The sequence below is a fragment of the Bos indicus genome, chromosome 9, assembly GCF_029378745.1.
Source record: "Bos indicus isolate NIAB-ARS_2022 breed Sahiwal x Tharparkar chromosome 9, NIAB-ARS_B.indTharparkar_mat_pri_1.0, whole genome shotgun sequence".
Classification (NCBI taxonomy): Eukaryota; Metazoa; Chordata; class Mammalia; order Artiodactyla; family Bovidae; genus Bos; species Bos indicus.
The window spans coordinates 97,348,242-97,367,600 of NC_091768.1; the positions used below are offsets into that span (position 1 = coordinate 97,348,242).

Consider the following 19,359-nt stretch of genomic DNA (forward strand, 5'->3'; position numbering starts at 1 on the left):
CACCCAAAACTCCAAGGAGGCTATTGATTTTTGTAAACTTCGGTTGATTCTCAGATTTATGTTCAGGAGCAAACCACACTAAAGTACTGAAGGCATTTGATGAGGAGGAGTAAGGTAAGTCATGCTATGAGAACTTTCCTGGTGGTCCAGAGGTTAAGAATCTCCTGGAGACAGGTGGACACAGGTTCGACCCCTGGTCTGAGAAGATCCCACATGCCATGGAGCGACAAGGCTGGCATGACACAACTTCTGAGCCCAGGTGCCCTAGAGTCTGTGCTCCACAAGAGAAGCCACCGCAACGCAAAGCCCACGCGCTGCAACAAGAGCGTAAACCCACGCTCACCCCAACTAGAAAAAGCCTGTGCAGCAATAAAGACCCAGCACAGCCAAAAATACAAAGTAAATAAACAAAATTAACATTAAAACAAACAAAAAAAGAAGTGCTGTGAGTTTGTAAAACAATTTAATTTGACTTTAGCCTCAGGGCTCATTAATAAAAGACAGGCAAGGCTAAATTACTTGGGCGGGGGGCGGGGGGTGTCTAGTGGGTGAATATGTGTTGTATGTCTTAAGCTTATTCCAGTTTGAAGTTGGAGGGAGGGGACCCTCCTATCCTTCTTCACTGAAGGCGAGCTTTCTCTCTACTGTAATTTGCCAATTTAGTGGCATGCTGAGGATGGCAAAGAATCTGCCCGCAATGCAGGAGACCCGGGTTCCACCCCTGGGTCAGGAAGGTCCCCTGGAGAAAGGAATGGCAACCCACTCCAGGATTCTTGCCTGGAAAATTTCATGGACAGAGGAGCCTGGAGGACTACATTCTCAGGGTTGCAAAGAGTCAGAGACACGACAGAGCAACTAACAGTTGAGAATGGATGGTATAAAGATCTGACCCGTGATGAAAACAGGTAAAGAGAAAACATTTTAAAGTTCTTTACCATTTCCCCTGATTTTCAGTGAAAGGGTTATGGGTGGTTTCTCTTTTCTTCCTGGTGTTCATTGTTCTTTCTTACGATGAGATCCTCCCCCTTCCGGGGCACAGAGCCCGATGGGCGCATTTCCCAGCATCCCTGCTGATGGTTACATGCAGCCAGTGGATAGAGCTCCCAGGCTGATGGAGCTGGTACCTGCCGGCAAGAGGAAGGGCTACAGGGTGGGCTCGCCCATCAGGTGAGTGGAAAGGTGGAAATCCAACCCATCAACCAGAGAAGCTCTGGAACGTGCAGGCAATCTGAGACCACCTGGACTCCAAGCACTGTCATGGCGAGGGTGGTACAAGCGTCCCCAGCAGCTAGAGGGGAAGGATCTGTGCAGGAACATTTGAATCAGGCAGCTCTGGCCAAAAACCCGGGCTCATCCACCTTCTAGCTCCATCTGCTACTGAACTTCCACAGCCCCCAGCTTCCTCCTCTGTGAAATCAGAACAATATCGCCAATACGAGGTTGCTGTAAAGCCCAAGTATAATAAAGCCTGGGAGGCTGGGAGCCGTAATTAATGAAGCCCACACACCCTCGAGCCTGTGCTCCTCAACGAGAAGACATCATGATGAGAACCCTGAGTGCCGTAACGAAGAGAAGCCCCCACTTGCCGCAACTAGAGAAAGCCTGCACAAAGCAATCAAGACCCAGTGCAGCCAAAAATACATTAAATAAGTGAATAATCCTTTTTAAAAAAAGAAGAGAAAAGAGGCAAAGAGGGAGCAGCTAAGATGCACTGCTTTGGAATCCTTGGGAAAGCCAAGGAGATATAAATCAGTTCTCCTTCTCACTCCATATCTAGATCCTGATGTTTTCTTTCATTTTCCGTAAGTATGTTAGAACATTTCCTCCCCTGCTTGTTTTCACTCTAACCTGTCCTTTACTGCTAGTGACTCTGAAGTGGGGTGTAATACGTTCACCAAAACTCACGTGGATGGTACCCTCTTAACTAGGCAAAGTCTTGGCACAGCGTGGGGATGATGAAGTGGATTTCAGAATACGGAGAAGTGCCAGCCGGCAGGATGCTTTCATTAGCCTCGTATTTCCCATGCAGATATCCACCCTGAAACTGTACAGCGCAGAGAAGCAGGCGTGCAAACACAGCAGAGCTTTGCTTCCTGGGACTCCTGCAGGGCGAGGGGTGGGAGTACAGACAGCATCACGTGCTGCCCGCCCGCCATCCGTGGAAGAATCTATAGAAGCAGCTCAGAATCTCACCACCAGAGAACTCAAGCTGCACCCTTCTCTAAAGATGCACATTGAGCTTCAGCATAAAGCATCGAGTTTGACAACGAATAGGAGGACCTGAGTTAAGCTCGAGTTAAGATTTAAGTCTCTGCCCTGGTCAATACTCTGCAACTCTTAAATAAGCATGAACTTTAGACACACACAGGAAGAGACTAGACTGGAAACGGGATGAACTCCCTCACTAGCTTGGTTTTAAAGATGTTGTCTGCTTTTTTGTACCTGTACAGGACAGAAGTAAACCAGGTCAGGGTTTCTGAAGAAGCCAAGCTTCCTTCTGAAGAAACCACTCCAAGGGGAATTGCTGTGATGCCTGTGATCAATCTAGTGTCTTCACTGAAATCTTAACCCCTTATTTAGGCTCTTTTAATCCCAAACACCAGAACACTGTTGACAAAACAGAAAAGAAACCGAAGAAATGTTAATTGAAACAATACTATGTTTTTTATATTCCAAACTAAAATGGATAATACAGCACTTTAAAGGAGACGAGGTAAATCAGGACCCATTCTGGGTGTGAGGACAACCACTGCGGCTTTCAGAAAGCGATGCGACATGCACAGAATTAGCTCAGAGTCTTCACCACCTGAGGTCGTAAACCAACCTTTGACAACCCCTCTCAAGGATAAAATTAGCTTTCAGAAAATTCTCTCTGCACCAAGATATTCAACCAGTATTATTTAGAGGCACCCAAAAATAGAAACCACTTACATTTCTGACAGGAGGAAACAATCAAGTGAGTTATGGGAAACCCACACAATCAAAAGAAGAACGTTGCAGTATAATAGGTTTGTAGTAAGACGCAGAAGAGGGCGGCAGAGGATGAGATGGCCGGATGGCATCACCGATGCAATGGACATGAACCTGGGCAAACTTCAGGAGATGGGGAGGGGCAGCGAGGCCTGGAGTGCTGCAGTCCACGGGGTCGCAAAAACCGGACGTGACTGGGCGACTGAACAACAACATGGATAGATTTTTGTTATGATATTAAGAGATAAAGGTCACCAAATTATATATAGAAAGAATAATCACAACTCCAAAAAACACTGTGTGTGTGTTAGTCCCTCGGTTGTGTCCGAGGCTTTGCGACCCCATGGACTGTAGCCCGCCGGGCTCCTCTGTCCATGGGATTCTCCAGGCAGGAATACTGGAGTGGGTAGCCATTCCCTTCTTCAGAGGATCTTCCCAACTCAGGGATCGAACCCACATCTCCTGCACTGCAGGCAGATTCTTTACCGCCTGAGCCACCAGGGAAGCCCTCTAAAAACAGCACCAGCAGTTATCTTTGTGGGTGTGTTCCTGGACCAGTACTTGGGGTCTGGAAGGCACAAAATGTCCAGGGACAGGGTGCCCGGAAGGCAAGGGATGCAGGTTCCGACCCAGGTGAGAAGAGGGGTAGGGTGTTCCCGTCATCCAGTTTTCAGATCTCAGTTCTACTTTAGGTTAAATACATTTAGCAAAAATCTCCAAGAGGGCAGCAACTGACTTGCGGCAGCCCGCGGCCGTCACTCAGCACTTCCTCCTGAGAAGCAAGGATAAATTTAGTTTTTGGATTCCTGGGAGTTACACTGGCCCACAGCCCAAAACAAAACCAAAGAGAAAGTGTTCTACCCTGAATCCAACTGTCTCGGGGACCATCTCTAACTAAAATATTCCTCAGTTACAAAATGATCACTGACCAATGGGCTGGCAGAAGCCTCTATAAAATTAGCTTATTTAAAATTTGATGGATCAGTCCTTTGTCTAATATTCCTGTACTCTCCATGAAGTCCATTAAAACAAACCAAACTCCGGAGAAGTCATAAATCATACTCAACTTTTTCATTACATCTGATAATAAATAACCCTCAGTCTCTTTCCAGAATCTAATTTTAGGATAATAAAAACATAAGTCTGCAGAAAACTGAAGTTTCTAAGTTTAATAGTTGTTTCTGAACAGCTTATAAGAGAAAAACAAATTCTAAACAGTTTTAACTCTAATCTAAGGAAACCAGGGCTCAGCTAAACCCAGATGGATAAGCTAGGTAACTTTTTCTGTCATGAGAAAAGGTAAAGATAAAAGGAATTAAATGAAGCATTCTCTAAGGCCTTTCGTAGCTCTGGCATCTACCAGACTGAAATATCAGGAGTGAAATTTCAGGCCTCCTGAGCAGTAACCAGGGCGGCAAGGTAAGTCTACTGAAAGTTTCACACGCACATTATCTCAATAACTGTCACCAAAACCTACTCTGGAAGGCATTGTTATCCCCATTTTACAGATAAAGAAGCTGAGGTTTAGTGAGACTACTGAAAGACAGTGTTAGTCACTCAGTCGTGTCCTACTCTTTGTGACCCCGTGGGCTATAGCCGACCAGGCTCCTCTGTCCATGGAATTCTCCAGGCAAGAATACTGGAGTGGGTAGCCTTTTCCTTCTCTAGGGGATCTTCCCGACCCAGGGATCAAACCTGGGTCTTCTACTTTGTAAGCAGATTCCTTACCATCTGAGCCACCAGGGAAGCCCTTAGTGAGATTAGGTAACGTGCAAAGGTCAAAAGGGGGGTAAAGGTCTGAAGCCCCAGCTCAGGTCAGGCTGCTTTTAACACAGGAAGTCCAAGGCAGCTGCACTCCACATGCACTTGGCCTTATTTCATGGACTTGGTTCCACATTTCAGCTCCTGGTCCTGTCTGACAGTTGGGCTGATCACGAGTTTCTGAGCCACTGCCCCACCAGTCAGTCTTGCAGAGCCCCCGTTCGCACCTTCCTTCCAGGTGGAATGCCTGCGGTCTCCAAACCCCATCTGGCTCTCCCACTGTTCCTGGGAGCCAAGAGCTCTGACATCACAGCATTGGGGCAGCTGGAGGGGGCTGGCGCCTAACTGCGTCTCCAACAACCGAGAGTGCGTGAACTACTTCATAAGACACTCAGTCTGAAACACATTTCTAAATTATGTTCAGTCCCTGCAAGTTTCCAAAAAATTTTATGAAGTCCTGATACAACTCTCATGTCACGAAACCCAAAACTGAAATGAGATGAGGAAAATTAACCTTCCAAGTGAGGAAACAGCCACCTTTCTGCCTTGAGTCTATGCCAATCAATCATGAAAGCTTTTCAGAAATGGAGGATGGGTGGAGGCTGAAAGGAGATGCTTGTGATCTTCACAGGCGTATTGCTGCCACATGGCATGGCTGTCCGCTCAGCCACACACCTGTGAAGGCTGAAAATATGGAAACGGAAGGAGAGGAAGGGCGGGGAGATGGCCAGCGACCAGCTCTGGGCCCCCGGGAGCGGGTGTGAGGGGCATGCATCACCAGTTGGCGCCAGACACAAAAAGGAGAGCTCTGTTCAGTTTAGAAACCACCTCCTTCCGAGTCCTACCGTCACCACGGCAACCCGGTCAGGACAGCGGTCTCACCACCCTGCCCACCTCTTTCCCTCCCACTCTGGCCGTGACAGAGCCGCTGGGCCAAGGAACCCAGCCCAAGGGGACCCTCAGCAGGCGGCTGCTGGTGTCGACTCCATCTACCCACTGTGTGACCTTGGGAAAGGAACTTGTCACCTCTGAGCCTCAGTTTCCATATCTGTTTAATGGAGGCAATAATCCCGCCTCCAGGATTGCTGCCCCAGGAGATGCAGCAGCCAGCTCAGGCCACAGAGGGGCTTCTGCGTGCCTGTGTAACCAGGCTGCTGGTCACACGCCCCCTCCTTCAGCCGCTTCCCGCCCCCCAGCCCCAAACCAGCTTCCATCATTTCTTACTAAACTTTCTGCTTGTGGCTCTCACGAGTCATTCCTGTTGCTTGTTTTCATGAGATTTTCCTCATTTGCCCTTCTTTTTCAGACATCCACACAATCCAGAATGACTCTGAGACAAAAGTAGGCATGTAAGACCCCAAAAAGTCCATTCACCAGTTTTAATGAAGTTATTGTGTCTCTGTTCCTGACCGAAGGAAGGTAGTTTCAGAGCCGTCAGTTCTGAGGCTCTCTTCATGATGATGGATGCGTGCTAACTTGCTTCAGTCATGTCTTTCTCTTTGCGACCCTCTGGTCTGTAGCCCACCAGGCTCCTCTATCCATGGGATTCTCCAGGAGAGAATACCGGGGTGGGTTGCCATGTCCTCCTCCAGGGGATCTTCCCGACCCAGAGATCGAACCGATGTCTCTCATGTCACCTGCACTGGCAGGCAGGTTCTGCAGCAATATACCACCTGGGAAGCCCATAATGATGGGTAACACCTGTCAGTTCCCATAGAGACTGAATTAAAGAAACGAGTTGAGGAAGAGTATGGAGGGCCTCATAAAAACTAAAGGTAGAGTTGCTATCTGATCCAGCAATCCCACCCCTGGGCATATAACCAGAGAAAACTACAATTTGAAAAGACGTGCACCCCTATGCTCACAGCGGTACTGTTCACAAAAGCACTATTCACCTAATGTCTGTCAACAGACGGTGGCCAGAGATGTGTACATACATACAAGGGGAAAACAAGCCTGGGAGCTGACTGTGGCTCAGATCGTGAGCTCCTTATTCCCAAATTCAGACTTAAATTGAAAAAAGTAGGGAATACCACTAGATCATTCAGATGTGACCTAAATCAAATCCCTCACCATTACACAGTGGAAGTGCCAAATAGATTCAAGGGATTAGATCTGATAGACAGAGTGCCTGAAGACTATGGTCAGAGGTTCGGAACACTGTACAGGAGGTGGTGATCAAAACCATCCCCACGAAAAAGGAAGGCAAAATGGCTGTCTGGGGAGGCCTTACAAATAGCTGAGAAAAGAACAGAAGGGAAAGGCAAAGGAGAAAAGGAAAGATATATCCATCTGAATGCAGAGTTTCAAAGACTATCAAGGAGAGATAAGAAAGCCTTCCTCAGCCATCAATGCAAAGAAACAGTGGAAAGCAACAGAATGGGAAAGACTAGAGATCTCTTCAAGAAAACTGAAGATACCAAGGGTATATTTCATGCAAAGATGGGCACAATAAAGGACAGAAACTGTATGGACCTAACAGAAGCAGAAGATATCAAGAAGAGGTGGCAAGAATACACAGAAGAACTGTACATAAACATCTTGATTACCCAGATAACCACAATGGTGTGATCACTTACCTAGAGCCAGACATCCTGAAGTGTGAAGTCAAGTGGCCCTTAGGAAGCATCACTACTAACAAAGCTAGTGGAGGTGATGGAATTCCAGCTGAGCTATTTCAAATCCTAAACAATGATGCTGTGAAAGTGCTGCACTCAATATGCCAGCAAATTTGGAAAATTCACCAGTGGCCACAGGACTGGAAAAGGTCAGTTTTCATTCCAATCCCAAAGAAAGGCAATGCCAAAGAATGTTCAAACTACCGCATAATTGCACTCGTCTCACACTCTAGCAAAGTAATGCTCAAAATTCTTCAAGCCAGCCTTCAACAATACGTGAGCCGAGAACTTCCAAATATTCAAGCTGAATTTAGAAGAGGGAGAGAAACCAGAGATTAAATTGCCAACATCCATTGGATCATCGGAAAAGCAAGAGAGTTCCAGAAAAAAACATCTACTTTTGCTTTATTGACTATGTTAAAGCCTTTGACTGTGTGGATCCCAACAAACTGTGGAAAATTCTTAAAGAGACGGGAATACCAGACCACCTTACCTGCCTCCTGAGAAATCTGTATGCAGGTCAGGAAGCAACAGTTAGAACCGGACATGGAACAACGGACTGGTTCCAAATTGGGAAAGGAGTACGTCAAGACTGTATATTGTCACCCTGCTTATTTAACTTATATGCAGAGTACATCACGAGAAATGATGGGCAGGATAAAGCACAGTTGGAATCATGATTGCTGGGAGAAATGTCAATAACCTCAGATATGCAGATGACACCACACTTACAGCAGAAAGTGAAGAGGAACTAAGAGCCTCTTGATGACAATGAAAGATGAGAGTGAAAAAGCTGGCTTAAAACTCAATATTCAAGAAACTAAGATCATTGCATCCGGTCCCATCACTTCATGGCAAATAGATGGGGAAACAATGGAAACAGTGACAGACTTTACTTTCTTGGGTTCCAAAATCAGTACAGATGGTGACTGCAGCCATGAAATCAAAAGATCCTTGCTCCTTGGAAGAAAAGCTATGACAAACCTAGACAGCATACTGAAAAGCAGAGATGTTACTTTGCTGACAAAGGTCCATATAGTCAAAGCTATAGTTTTTCCAGTAGTCATGTATGGATGTGAGAGTTGGACCATAAGGAAAGCTGAGGACCAAAGAATTGATGCTTCTGAACTGTGGTGTTGGAGAAGACTTATGAGAGTCCCTTGGACGGCAAGGAGATCAAACTAATCCATCCTAAAGGGAATCAGTCCTGAATATTCATTGAAACAACTGATGCTGGAGCTCCAATATTTGGCCACCTGATGTGAAGAACTGACTCATTAGACAAAACCCTGATGGTGGGAAAGATTGAAGGCAGGAGAAGGGGATGACAGAGGATGAGATGGTTGGATGGCATCACCAGCTCAATGGACATGAGTTTGTGCCAGCCTTGGGAGCTGGTGATGGACAGGGAAGCCTGCCGTGCTGCAGTTCGTGGGGTTGCAACGAGTCAGACATGGCTGAGCAAGTGAACTGAACTGATATAATGGAATACTACTCAGCCATAAAAAGGAGTGAAATAATGCCATTTGCAACAACATGGATGTACCTAGAGATGATCAGACCAAGGAAGTCAGAGAGAGAAAGACACATACCAGACGCTACCGCCTGTATGCGGAATCTAAGCGGTGACACAGATGAACATCTCTGGGAAACAGAAACAGACGCAGGCCACAGAGAACAGACTTGGGGTTGCCAGGGGGTCGGGAGGAGGGGGAGTGGGGAAGGATGGGCTGGGAGTTTGGGGTTGGCAGATGCAAACTGTCTTGTACAGGATGGATAAACGAGGTCCTCCTGTACAGCACAGGGAACTAGATTCAATATCCTGTGATAAACCAAAATGGGGAAGAACATAAAAAAGCACGTATGTACATGTATAACCAAACCACCTCACGCTGCAGTAGAAATGAACACAGCATTGTGAATCAACTATACTGCCATAAGATAAATTGAAAAGAAATGAGTTGAACATACAATAAAGATGAACCTTTTTCTAACCTCGTGGAGGAGAAATAAAAACTGGCATTGACAAGACCCAGACCCTCATCACTTTGCTGCCCTGTGAATAAACCAGTTATTTCCCTGACCTCAGAGAGCCTTACAATAAAGAGCTGAGGACACAGCTCTGGCCAGACAAGATGGACGATGTAAAGGATAAGCAGATACAAGCTGTGTCTGCATCACCAAGGGAGCAGATTGGGGTGGGCAATGTGAACCCAGAGCTGGTTACTATCGCAGACAGACACGTGCTTGGGTCCCCAGCAAATCATAGCACCTCCATTTTTTTTTCCATTAAATCTGCTCTTTAATATTTCAGAATAAACTGAAAACCAATAAAAATAAAAGCCTTTAAAATTAAAGACTTGTGAGACTTCCCTGGTGGTCCACTGGCTGAGACTTCAAGCTCCCAAAGCTGGGGGCCCAGGTTTGATTCCTGGCCTGGGAACCAGGTCCCCCATGCCAGAACTAAAAGATCCCGCATGCCAAAACTAAGACCCAGTGCAGCCAAATAAATTAATCAGTAAAAATATGTATAGAAATAAACATTAAATGAAATAAAGGCTTACAGCAAGTTCTAAACTTTGTTGGAAATTTCCTTACACTTATAATTTTCATGTTCAATATGTATTGCAGGAAGGGTTACAACTTTAACCTTTCCAGTACTGAGAAGCTCTAACCTTTAAGCAGGCCCCCATATGGACACACGACCGCACGTGGTCTGTGGGTGGCCAGGTCAGGACACTGTGGGGATGCCACCAAACAGACACAACCAAGCACAGCCTCTGGCATCGTTTTCCAGGAAAGATGAGACTATGGCCCAAATCCCTCCACTCCATCTGGCCTAGCCCGCCTGGTCTCTCTGGGTCACCCGCTTCAGCAGGAGCAGTAACTCTTCATCATCACGCACACGCTGAAACACCGCCCATGGCCACATGAGCAGGGCTTGCTACCAGCAGAGGTCCCCAGAGAGCGGCCATCTCAGAAAGCCAAGCAGATGTGACGTGACAGTAGCCAGAGCTTGAAAACCAGGTCACAAAACCACGAGGGCATGGGAAGCTATGGTGCAGTCGCTAAATCGTGTCCAACTCGTGGGACCCCATGAACTGTAACCCATCAGGCTCCTCTGTCCATGGGATTCTCCAGGCAAGAATACTGGAGTGGGTTGCCATTTCCTTCTCGAGGGGAATCTTCCAACCTAGGGATCGAACCCATGTCTCCTGCATTGCAGGTGGCCTCCTGACTGTTGAACCACCAGGGAAGCCCACGGGAAGCTATGCATGGCAGTTAAAGGTGCAAATGCAAGTCAAGGGTATTAAATGTCCGGGAAGGTACTCTGCACTGGGACATGGCCACTGGACTAGGGCTCTCCTTGGGAACCCAGAAATGGTGACTCTACTAGTGATCAAAGAAACAAATGCGGAAGTGGAGGCAGCAGGATTGAGTCAGGGGGCTGAGTCTGACCCCTGAGCATCTATCTTTGTGTCCATATCACCTTGGTGACTTGGCCTCTAGAAATCTCACCTCCCTCCTCTGTTAACGGGAGAATCTGGCAGACACACTGAACCCACACGAGTGGTGGGAGACTTCAAAGACATAAGGACATGCAGGGGTTCTCCTGGGGGTGCTTAGGTACCTGCAGCCACTCTTGATGTTATGGCTCAGAAAATGGGAAATGGGGCCATTCAGCCAGGCGCCCTCAACTGGAACGCTTCTGATTTATGGAAGTCCACACGGCCTTCATACCCTGGGTTCTTACCAGAGAGTAGGGTTGGGAAGAAGCACCCTGCTGACTCTGTCATGACCAGCAGAGCTCTCTGTAGGTGTGGCCTCAGAAGAGCTAACTTGAGGGAGGGGAAGTCAACAAAAAGAAAGAAAAGAAATCTTGGCCTTCTTTTTCTTCTGCATCATAGACACTAGCAAACGGGCTCCTTCTCTCAGCGGGCCCCTCTCCATCGTCATTAAGCACACTTGACCCTCGAATTCTTGGAGACCGTGCAGTCGCCCACCCTGCTCTGGTAGGGAGGGTGGGGTGGTGGGTGATCGAAAAGGCTGGATTTTAAATCTTCCATTTCTCTGATTTTCATAGAGGGATGTCAATGAGCCCAGGCAATCCCTCTGACTTGATTCATGCATAATGGACCCGAAGTGAGACTTACTAGAAAACAAATGCACTTAGACGCTTTCCTGACATGAATCATTTATTGAAGTCAGAATTGCTGGCTGTGAGCGCCCAAAATAAGTTGACTTACAGTATCCTTGTTTCTCAATAGATCTGAAATACGACCACAGAATATTGAAGTACTCAGCGGTGAATGATGCTTTTGGGGTCATTACGGACTGGCTGTTCCTCGAAAAGTTTCATTAATAACAGCAGTGATAGAACACAGAGCAGGGCCCTGTCTCTCTCCTCTTCTTTTTCTACGTTCTTTAGTCACAAAGCTCAGGAGCAGAGGATGAGCAGTGAAAGCAGTGACTTTCTTTCCAGCGTCTGTTAAGCAGCATCTGGACAGGTTTTCTGGGATTCAGGCAAGCATTCATTCATCAACTAACAACTTAATTCATTCTTTAGATCATCTGTCCACCAAGCTATCCATTCATCCATGCATCAAAAAGTCACTGCTTCATATTTATTGTTATGGCTTTGTTTACATCACTGCGTTAGACTTCCGAAAGCAAGCACAGCGGATTCTTACAGAGCCCTGCTCCATGTTTTATGTGGGTCAGGATCATGGTGACTGCAGCCATGAAATTAAAAGATGCTTGCTCCTTGGAAGAAAAGCTATGACCAACCTAGACAGCATATTAAAAAGCAGAGACATTACTTTGCCAACAAAGGTCTGTCTAGTCACAGCTATGGTTTTTCCAGTAGTCATGTATGGATATGAGTTGGACTCTAAAGAAAGCTGAGCACCGAAGAATTGATGCTTTTGAACTGTGGTGTTGGAGGAGACTCTTGAGAGTCCCTTGGACTGCAAGGAGATCCAACCAGTCCATTCTGAAGGAGATCAGTCCTGGGTGTTCTTTGGAAGGACTGATGCTGAAGCTGAAACTCCAAAACTTTGGCCACCTGATGTGAAGAACTGACTCATTGGAAATGACACTGATGCTGGGAAAGACTGAAGGCAGGAGAAGGGGATGAGAGAGGATGAGATGGTTGGATGGCATCACTGACTCGATGGACATGAGTTTGAGTAGGCTCCAGGAGTTGGTGACGGACAGGCAGGCCTGGCGTGCTGCAGTCCATGGGGTCGCAAAGAGTCAGACATGACTGAGCGACTAAACTGACTGAGCAGGTTAAATAAACTAAAGCACTTACTGAGTAATTATTTCTAGGCCTTGGATGAATCCCCACTCTTGCACTTCTTACAAAATAAATAGATGCTTAGTAGATGTTGGTTCAACCAAAATCTCTAGATGATCTAATTTGATTTAGTCTCCATACCAATAACCCTGAATTGTCAAAAACAATGTACCAAAGAATAGCAGAAACGAGAAAGTCCTATGTTTCTTTCCCATTACCATAAGAGTAGAGCCGATGACCCAACAATTTATTCTCCCTACAGAAGCCATGCAGATAAACCCATAGAATTTCTTTCTAAACCATTATATCCTGTAACCAAGCACAGAATCCTCTTCTTCTAAAACACTGAAATTGCATGAAACAATGTACCAAATTGACAAGAAAATAACTAAAATGAAAGCAAATTACCTACTTAAACCCCAGTAGGGGAGTTCAGATGTTGGTTGAGAAGAGTTGACTCTTTTTAAGCAAAGAATCTTCTATTAAAATAAAATCTGATAAAACTAAAGGAAATTACTCTCACTGAGTAAGCCACTTAAGTGATGAAATTTTTTAAAGGCAATTTCTCCCATTATAACAGTAATTCACATTCATTATAAAAAAATCTGTAGTTCTCAAAGGTAAAACCTTTACCACCTGTCACAGCTATCGACGTTTTGGGTTTACTTTCTCCTAGTCCTTGGTGAATGCACTGGCTTTTTTTTTCTCTGCTAGATAAAACCGTTGCAGAGGCTTTTAGTTTTTAAATATAGCTGAGGTCTTAACATTAAATCAATTTTATATGCCCTTTTATTAACCTTCAATGAGATCATTTTCAATGTCCTTATCACAATACAAATAATCTAGTAGCTGCACTGGACATACCATAATTGTTAATTTATCACCTCATTGTTGTTTATTTACTGTTCTTTTGTCTTTTTATTAGTAAGTAACAAAGAAAGCTGGGCGTCAAAGAGTTGATGCTTTTGAACGGTGCTGGAGAAGACTCTTGAGGGTCCCTTGGACTGCAAGGAGATCAAACCAGTCAATGATAAAAAAAGTCAGTCCTGAGTATTCATTGGAAGGACTGATGCTGAAGCTGAAGCTCCAATACTTTGGCCACTTGATGCAAAGAAATGACTCATTGGAAAAGATCCTATAGCTGGGAAAGATTGAAGGCGGGAGGAGAAGGGGACAACAGAGGATGAGATGGTTGGATGGCATCACGGATTCAATGGACATGAGTTTGAGCAAACTCCGGGAGTTGGTGATGGACAGGGAGGCCTGCCGTGCTGCGGTCCATGGGGTCGCAGAGAGTCAAACACGACTGAGAGACAGAACTGAACTGAATGAACACACCAATTATTTAATAGCAAGTCCAGTTATAAAGTTTTTTTTCCCCTGAATTTTGGATAATTTCTTTAGAATAAATTCCTAGACACAGGATTTCTGGGCTCAAGGAACAAACATCTAATGGCATCTGGTGAATTTTGCCAAACTGATTTCCAAAAAGTTAATAGTTATTTATGTTCTTACCAACAATTTACAAAAGTACCCATTCCACCACGTTTGTCAACAATAAGAATTCTCATTTAAAAGCAATAAAAACCAGACTAACATTTCATGCTTTAAAAGTTACGTCTCACCGTTTTAATGTGTATTTTGGGGGCCACAAGTGAAGTGGATTTTTTATTCATCTATCTCTTGTATGTTGACTTGCACGAGCTCGTCATATATTAAACAGAACACACATCTTACCCCTTTCATGTAGAGTGACCAATTTTCCAGTCCAAAAGGTCAAAGGTCAAAGCAATTCACTGACTCTTTGAGATCCCAGGCTCTGTAGCCCACCAGGCTCCTCTGTCCATGGAGTTCTCCAGGCAAGAATACTGGAGCGGTTGCCATTCCCTTCTCCAGGGGATCTTCTCAACCCAGGGACTGAGCCTGAGTCTCCCACATTGCAGACAGATTCTTTACCATCTGAGTCACCAAGGAAGCCCGGTATTTTGGCTTATTAGAGCCTTAAATTATTATGGAGTAAGAACTGTGATTTCTTTCAGAAAGTTTAAGCTTAGAAAGGCCTTCCTTCCACCCTTAATTCTTGTCCTGCAGAGAACTGACACACATTTGCTTGTTTCACCTCATTTTTCCACGATTAACTTTATATCTTTTAACTCTTAGACCTGATGTTTATTTTTGGCTATGATGCTCCGTTAGAATCTAAATGGGCTTATTTTCAAATCTTTAGTGAGCTGTATCCAAGGCATTTACTCAGAGATCCTTCCCTCCTTCATTAATTCACACTACAATTGCACACATTAAATACCATAAACAGAAGAAATGAACCGTAGGGATCAATACACTAACCGTTCGTTAAACAGATGAAGCACTGGCAGTGACCAGCCCCACCCCTCGGGCAGGAGGGACGAAGCTCTGAGCATTCTTCCTCCCCTTGTGGCTTGCCTTCCTGCCCACCTAACATCTCCTCCCTTTGTTCTTATCACTTAGCCGCTCAGCCATGTCCAACTCTTTGTGGCCCCATCAACTGTAGCCCGCCAGGCTCCTCTGTCCAAGGGATTTCCCAGGTAAGAATACTGGAGTGGGTTACCATTTCCATCACTTCATCTCTTAGAGACAGTAAAACATTACGTTGCACGACAGATCAGTGTTCCCCGAGCACTGGTTAAATGTCTGTAGCAAATCAGGAAGCCAGACCTTAGAACTCCATTCACGCCAACATAATCTCAGATGGGAATGAGGGAAACCAAGCTGGACGTGGAAGCCACTTCCTGGGCTGTACTCTTCCCATTCGAAGACCAGAATGATTCTTGATACTTCTACGGGGACTACTAGTTCTGACGCTGTACCAGTCTACCCATGGGAGGGTTTGTGCAGGAGAAAAAAGAAAAGCAGACAGGAAAAGTACTTCAGAGTTTTAAAAGGGGTTCCTCACCAACAAGTGATTGGGGAATGGAAGTCAGAGCAGGGAGGACGCTTAGGCTGCCTTCACTGTGCATCTTGGGGTGGCTCAGACAATAAAAAATCTGCCTGCCATGCTGGAGACTCGGGTTCAATCCTTGGTCAGGAAGATCCCCCGGAGGAGGGCATGGCAACTCAAATCCAGTATCCTTGCCTGGAGAATCCCATGGACAGAGGAGCCTGGCAGGCTACGGTCCGTGGGGTTGCAAAGAGTCAGACACTACGAATACCTTGACACTTCACTTTCTGGTGCATCTCAGGAACCCAGAGCAAGAATTCCACAAGAAAACAGAAACGGATTCACAGACTTAGAGAAGGAGCTTGTGGCTGCCCAAGGGAAGGATGGACAACGGGACAGTTAGGGAGCTTGGGGTGGACGTGTACACACTGCTATATTTAAAATGGATCAACAACAAGGACCTACTGTATAGCACAGAGAACTCAGCTCAATGTTAAGTGGTGGGGAGGGGAGTTTGGGGGAGAGCGGACGCATGTACATGTATGGCTGAGGCCCTTTGCTCTCCGCCTGAAACTGTCACAACGCTGTTTGCTAATCGGCTCTACCTCAATACAAAATAAAAAGTATAAAAAATAAAAAGAGAATTTCACAGGAATAGAGAGGATGGCAAAGCCTCACGAGGCCCCTGAAACACTTTCTGCTAAGGGACCAACAGCCTAGGACACAGGGATACTGCAGGAAGCCCCGGACACAGTGGGGACTGAGTTCTGGAAACAGGGATGAAGAGAATCCTTTCCAACCCAGAGGTATGTTTGGTATTTTTGGCAATAGTATATAAAAGCTCCAGTTGCAAATTCCCTAACTCCTCAATGGATTGTTTGTGTGCTAGCTAAACCAGACTTGAACTTCTCTGCTTTTAGGTTCTGAGTGCCTCCAGTATCACAGACCAAATACATCATAAGTGAACTAGAAATAATTGCGACCCCGTGGACTATACAGTCCATGGAATTCTCCAGGCCGGAACACTGGAGTGGGCAGCCTTTCCCTTCTCGAGGGGATCTTCCCAACCCAGGGATCGAACCCAGGTCTCCCACGCTGCAGGCGGAGTCTTCACCAGCTGAGCCACCAGGGAAGCCCAGAAATAATTATGAACAATTACAAATGAATAATAGAAAATAATTATAAGATATTAACAGGAAGCCCCAGCAGTTACTACTTCCAAAAATTATTTCTGAAAAAAATTAATTGGAACAGGAAGTCTTGGGAGGGTCAGGACAAACAATGAGGGAAGTATATTTAATGACGAAAAGGTTTTTACAATATACAGAGTCAGTTAAAACATGCACCCTATGACATAAACTGTAAAGCCAAAACCCCCAGTGCATCTCTGTGCTTCAGAAGTATAGTAGTTGGTTGATAAGTCAAACATTTTTCTAATATCAGAAATATTTCAAATACACAAAACATTTTACTACATTGATATTTAGCCACATTTACTTCACTTTTTTAGGAAGTAAGACATAGATATTGAAGCCACCTCTGCCATTTGAGCTTGAAATGAGTGTTTCCATCAGTGTTCTTACTCTTTTACTGTATATGAATTACAACATATAAATTTTGTGTTGTAAAGATGTATGGGATTTCCTTTCTATACTCAACACTTGTTTTTAAAATGTTATGCATTCAGTTTAGTCATTTCAATTGTGCAAGAATATTCTTTTGTACACCTACACATGGAAAATTAATCTATTACCACATGGATGGACATTCGGGTGTTTCCAGTTGTTTTCTCTAACACAGTGCATGAATGAGCACTGGAATTGGAATTGCTGCGTCATTCTGATGCGACTGACGTCCTTGAGCTTCACTGTGTGTGTGTGTTAGTCACTCGGTCGTGTCCGACTCTGTGACCCCATGGACTGTGGCCCACCAGGCTCCTCTGTCCATGGAATTCTCCAGCCAAGAATACTGGAGTGGGTTGCCATTCCCTCCTCCGGGGAATCTTCCCGACCCAGGGGTCAAACCCAGGTTTTCTGCATTGTAGGCAGATTCTTTACCATCTGAGCCATCAGGGAAGCCCCTCAGCTTCATTGCTGCTGCTGCTGCTGCTGCTAAGTCACTTTAGTCGTGTCCGACTCTGTGCGACCCCATAGACGACAGCCCACCAGGCTCCGCCGTTCCTGGGATTCTTTAGGTATTAACAAATATTAACAAATTTCTTTTCAAAATGGTTGAACAAATAATATTCTGGGAAGATGTTTGGGGCTAGAGAGAATGGGAAATAAGACTTCTGCTTTATGTTTTCCTGTATATTCCAACTATTCAACCAACAGTATTAACCACTTGGGTAATATATTAAAGTTAAAAAAAAAAAGTTCAAATTTTTATGCTACATTTTCAGATTACTTACGCATGTTGACACAAACTGCTTGATACAGCCCTCTGACACTGCTCTCTGATTTCTTAGTGTACCCATTTTACACATAAGGAATGGAGGCTCAGGAGAGCTGTATGACTTATTTTGTTTGGTCAGTAAACTGCCCCATACCTTCTCTGAGCCTCAGTTTCCTCTTTATCTCTTCCACCGGCCTACCCCACAAATCTACTGGGAGTGGAAAATAAGACCGCTGACTTAAAGTACCAAAAAAACTTTCAAGTGATTTATAAATATATATAATCCACTGGCTATTTTTTCACGATTATGTTCTTTACATCTCTGTCCCTCTTCTGTACCTAGTAAGAAATAACTAAGTACCTAGGAATATGGGGGAAAGTACTTTCTTACAAAACCTCAGGTACCATTTCAACTGGCCCTTCCCACGGAAAGAAGTATGCATTAGCCAGTGGTTTACGGCTAGGAGACTAACCAACTCCCTGATCCTCGGTCTGAGCTTTATTCTGATCGGAACTTAACTCTGAAAGATGAGGAAATAGTGGCTCAAATGACAGAACAGAAAATGGCTTCAGAACTAAAAGCAAGTGCTTTCTGGTCTCGGACAACACTCTGCAGACAGCTTCCTAGTTTCTAAGAAAGCAAACCCTGGCAGAGCAGAGAGCTCGGGAAACACAACAGCGGGACTCAAAGAGCTTGTGCCCAAGAACTGTTGAGGAAAAGGCAGAAACTGCTGCATGCACGCAGCGAACCATCTGCACTGTCTGAGGGCAGTACGGGGCCAGCTGCCCTGCACAGCAATTACATTTTCCACAATACCCCATGCAAGCGCCAGGACGTGAGCAGAGCCCTTGGGACAGTCACTTCTTCATTCCTTTCCTGTGCTATTTCACAGATCAAGTTTTCGTGCAGTAATTCCATGGTAACAATTTGACGTGGATCTAAATACCAAAGGGACTGGGATTCAAAAATCTGAGATATCTTTGCAAAGTAGTATGCTTCCTTAGCTTCAGAGAAAACTTGAGGAAGTGAAGGGAAAACACCCAGCTCTAGTCCCTCAGATGTTAAACTGATCTGCCATAGGACCCAGAAATTCCACTCATAGGTAAAAGCAAGCAATCGAACCGGGGTCTCCTGCATTGCAGACAGATTCTTCACCAGCTGAGCCACCAGGGAAGCCCAATGAAAACGTTAAGTCCTCGCAAAAAAAACCTCCAGTGACCATCAACTGACACACAGATAAACAAGAGATGGACCCGTGGCTCCTCCACAATGGAATACTGTTGTTGTTTAAGCTGAGTCCCAATCTTCTGCGACCCCACAGACTGTAGCCGCCAGTCTCCTCTATCCATGGGATTCTCCAGGCAAGAACACTAGAGTGGGTTGCCATTTCCTCCTCCAG

The 19,359-nt window shown here is 45.3% G+C and overlaps 1 protein-coding gene across 4 annotated transcripts in view; it reads right to left on the reverse strand.

The window, feature by feature from the left end:
* Positions 1 to 19,359, reverse strand: part of AGPAT4 (1-acylglycerol-3-phosphate O-acyltransferase 4) — a 1,411,158-nt gene that overhangs the window by 87,286 nt on the left and 1,304,513 nt on the right. Inside the window, exon 1 of one of the 4 annotated variants that reach the window (XM_070795614.1) lies at positions 14,386 to 14,407. The exons of the other annotated variants lie outside the window; for them this stretch is intronic. The gene's annotated coding sequence lies outside the window, so the exon portion shown is untranslated. Of the gene's footprint in view, positions 1 to 14,385; positions 14,408 to 19,359 lie in introns of those variants that run through there. 4 annotated transcript variants of the gene reach the window in all.